Here is a 4,697-nt window from a genome sequence, read left to right as displayed (position 1 = left end):
TTAAACAGAGCCCTTTGTTACTGTCAGAGACATCGTAATGAGAGAGAAGCGAATGAATCACTCCAGTAAAAGCAAAACTTCATTAAAGCGGGTATGATGTTAAGGTGCGTAGGAATAGACCGGTGCCTCCTTCCTGCTCCATCCCCTAATACAAGAAGGGGCTGTAAGTGGTGTGGTGTCAAAGCAAACGAATGTCTCCTGGTGCGGGCTGCAGTCAGTCTGCTGAGTTCACAGCTGCAAGAAAACACAACATTAAATGCCCTTGCTTGGCTTTTCAAGAGGGTTGGCAGTTTTTTAGCAAGTGACATTTTTATCCGTGGGAGCCCTGTGAAGCCAAGGGGTCACATTTTACCCTTCATCCTAGAGGATGGGGCTGCAGGAGCCTGGGGAAATGCTCTTCTCTAGGTGCAGCTCCTTGGGAGTATTACAGATAAATAATCTCTGAGCGCTAAACCACTACTGAAGCACAGAAGCTCCCAGCATGGTGGGTCAGTGCGAGTTAGTCAGACCATCGCTTGGACCAGAGCGACTGAAAATCCAGAAAACCAAAGCTGAGGCAGAGAACAGCTGAGCATCTCTCTGTTACACGTGTGTGTGTGTTCTCTCTCCTGTGAAAAGCTTCATCACAGTAAGCCCAGGGTCACGGAGGCACACGTGCCCGCTCGCTGGGTAGCTGTCACGCTCAGCTGCCGTCACCGACACGGGCACACCAGCCTGCGCTGCCGTCCGGCTGGGTGAGGACGGGTGAGCAGAGCGGGTCCGGCCCGCGCCGCGATGCCGAACCCCGCCGGAGCGCTTGCCGCCTCCTTCGCCCAGAAATCAGAGCTGCAGCTCATCACCCTGCAATCCTGTATTGCTTTGCTCTAAAATCAAAATATTCCGTGTTCCTGGCACGTGGTAAAAGCCAGCGCCCAAGACACAGGGACGAGGTGCTGAACGAAGGCGCTCGTCTTTATTGTGACCTTACTTTCAGTAAGTATGGCAAGAAAACAGCCGCTCTTTAAGAGAAACGTAAAGAGCAGCCAGTCGGCAATACGTACAGCACGTAGGGATATACGCCCTGTGTGTGTTGCAGAGCAGCATCGAACAGAGCTCTCGTCCTCTCTGAGTAACCCTCTCCTTTGGGCAACCTGTTGGCACGTGGGCATGGAGAGCTGTGCAGGCCAGTTTAGTCTGTCTCTCACCAAGCTGCCCTGCAGACTTACCCTTTGTCGTGATACAGCTCCTGCACAAGCCCCGTGCTAGCTAAATCCATGTTCTGCATTGTATATTTCTTCCACCCTTTTTTTAGTGCACAAACGTATGAAGTGCAATCATACCCTGATAGATAAGCAGCAGTTGGGGACTGGGATGATAGAAAACAGGAGCAGAAAATACAGCAATGAAAGAACATTTATGGAAAAAATATAATTGTACTTTACAAGATATATGTTTAACTGAAATAAGAATTTCCCTTTCTTTAAGTGGATTTGGAGTCTATAAATGGATGTCTGAATTCCAGCTATGGCTGCAGCAGTGCTGACTCCGCTATAAGCAATAGCATTTCTTGTTCGTGCTTGTGAAGACATGGCAATTTCTTTTAGGCAATACCACCGTAGCAAATTGATTCGACAGGCAAGCTCACATGGTTTGATGTGAACATGGCAAGACTGATCCATGAGTCATAAGAAAATGAAGCATTTTCCGTACCTGTTTGGAGATCACCGGATGTGCGCAGCCCAGGACAGCACGGGGCTGGCAGCTTTTGAACGAGCACGAGGTTGGTTCCTCGAGCCTGTATCTTCTCCTCCCGGACACAGAGGTCACATCCACCCTCCACAGTTTTTCCTGCCTGCATCCAGCTGGCTGGGGTGTAGGGAAGCACAAGCGCTTGGTTTGGTGCCTGAAAGAGGGTACACAGTTAGGGAAACATGTCGGGTGTTTTTAAGTATTACAGTAATTATGGCACGGTCCATAAAATCATCCCAAATTGAGCTACTTTGTTAGATTGCTGTTTGTATTCCTGTAGCACCCCAATACTTGCAGAAACGCTTTGTCCCATTGACAGTCCTGACCAAAAAGTGACCGTGGAAGGCCATAGCCATGCCAGCCACGTGTGGGTGGATGGGCCAGGATTTTAGCATTCGTAGACCATACAAGGCAGCTCCTGTGAGCACAGTAAAGGGGGAGCAGTTTGCAGAGAGTCTACAAAAATGGATGTTGGCACAAGCGGAACATCGTATAGAACAATAACGATATTGTACTGCGTTTCCAAAAGGACTCGATCACATCAGCCCCTGGCCCCGTCACTGCGGTCTCTGAACACGACATCAACTTTGTCTTCCTCCCAGCACGGGCCAGGAGCCTCATCCCGCTCCTGTCTCTCTGCACTGGGAAGCTGCAGGGAGAAACCCCACTGCAGAGCAGGTGAGGGCAGCGTCTCCGGCAGGAATTCATCCCACCGCCGGAGAGAAACTTGCTTCCCCAGGGAGTACCTTCAGCATCCAAACCGCCCTCTACCCTCAGAGGGATTACAGCCAACCAGGACTGTAGGTCCGGGCCCTGTCTTTAAAAACACACATAAGAAAAGCTAATTCAGGTGGTGAAAGGCTGTAGGAAACCACATTCTTCTTCTTGTTGTTTTCCCCTCCTACATTGACCTTTGAAAATGAGACTACTTTAAACCTGAACTGGTGGCAACCCTTGGGCGGGATCTGACTCGCAGCGTTTCGGGCAGCAGGGCTGACCCCTTGCCGTGGAATTTCACCTAGTAATTTCTGCGGCAGAAAGAAATCCTCCGAGCGGGGTGTTTGGCTTCAGAAGTAAATTGAAGTGCCTGTGGCTTGACAAACATTCTGAAAGCGCTTAATGACTCACAACCTTGCCTAAGAATAGCTGAACTTTGCAAGACCGAAATACATAGCGGAGGATACGGCCTCTGACACTGCCCGAGTGTGGAGCTGAAGGATGCGGTGGGAGAAAGGGAGGGAGAGGCTGTGGCTGCACCGTGGCTGCATTCCTGCCATCCCCTCCCAGTTCCTGGCAAGCGGCATCTCGGAGGCTTCTTCAGCCGTCGTGTGCAATAGCCACCTTGGAGCGATCCTCGACAAATTTGCCTAATCCCTTTTTAAACAATTTATCATGTTGCGTTTATAGACACAGCAAAGAAGTACTTCTCGTTTATCCTGGTTGTTTGAAAGTGCTGTTATTCTCTCGGATTAAAGAGGGGGTCACAGAAGTTTTATACATATACATGTTACACTTCTCAGCACCTGACATTGCACAGAAGAGAGATTCTTTGTCTTCAAGTTATGGAGCAAGTAAAACCTCAGTGACTGAAAAGGGGAACTGATTTTGATTCTGTTTACTCAAAAGTAGGTTTTTTTGGTAGTTGTTGCTTGCTTTTCTGGCGCACGCTTTCAGAATTGTGTGCTCTGAACTGCCACCGCTTTACTTCTTACCCCCCCCCCCCCCCCCCCCCACTTCTTAGTGCTTTAATCTAACCCCAGGGAAAACAGAACAAAACACAAGTTCAGCTGCATGTCTGCAACCACAAGAGCTTCCTGTAGGTGCCCGGAGTTTCAGTTGCAAAAGCCTCGTCGTTGTCATGAAGGCTCAGGGATCGTCACGGCTTTGGGGATGAGCCTAAGGGATGGGTAGTGGTTTAGCTGCAGCGTCCCAGGAGCAGCAGGAGAGCTGCTGTGCCTCAAAGGCCACGACTGCACATCAAAGTAGGTTTGTTGTTCAGGAAAGGGAGAAGAAAATTATGTAGGAATCATCTCCGCCTCCACCAGGCAGCGATGCCAGGAAAAAAAAAAAAAATCTTTCTGATATCATGGTCCCTCTCTTTTGGGCCCTGCCAAAATAACCTGAGCAGCAGGGGCAGGGGTTGTCCTCATGGCACGAAGCCCAAAGGCTCCCCTTAAGACACGCTTCTCCTTTGACTCTTTGACGTGCTGTTAAAATCGTCAGGAAATTTCTTTTTCTTGTCTAGCATCCGAGACCCTCCCGTGGGAGCGAGGGCAGACCGAGCTGGGCGCCGACCTGGTCTGTGCAGAGCTCCAGTCACTTCTGAGCTGGGTAATGGGAGATTTCATCCCTCCTTGTTTTACCAGGAGCCTGGGCACTGCGAGGAGGGCTCTGGGCTCGCCTGGCAGCCGGGCAGTGGCCGGACCCCAACCCTGAGATACCCTCCGATGACGTGGGATCCCCCGGGGCTGAGCCCCGGCGTGACCCCGCACTGAGCAGCGCCTCGGGGTGCCCACTCCAAACCCACACACTCCCACGGTCCGGTCGGAGTTCCCTCGCTCCGGCCACCCACAGACCCATCGGAGCCGGGTTCTGGCAACCGCGCTGCTCCGCTCGCAGCCCCCGCGTTTATCCGCCTGGAGGTGAAAACCCAAGAGGTGCAAATTGCAGCGTCGGTGGGATCACGAGGACCTGAAGACTCTGCTCTGATTTTACAGCATTTCCCACCCAGATTTGAAAGGTATTTGGGTTCCTCCCATAGGAAGGGAGAACGACAGCGGGCCTTCTTCGTCCCCGGGGGGAGGCTGAGTTCACAGCCCAAATGGGGGCCACGCAGCTGCCCCCAGCATTGCTGGAGCCGCTGCTCTCCCACGCTCCAGCACAGCCGGGAGCAGGGCTGGGCTTTGCCTCTATGTCTCAAGACAAACCAAATCAAAAGGTTCACCTAAAGCTGAAGGTATTATTGCAGG

Source organism: Buteo buteo, chromosome 10 (assembly GCF_964188355.1).
Source record: "Buteo buteo chromosome 10, bButBut1.hap1.1, whole genome shotgun sequence".
Taxonomy (NCBI): Eukaryota; Metazoa; Chordata; class Aves; order Accipitriformes; family Accipitridae; genus Buteo; species Buteo buteo.
The sequence above is the reverse complement of the archived record's forward strand: the minus strand, read 5'-3'. Positions refer to the sequence as shown.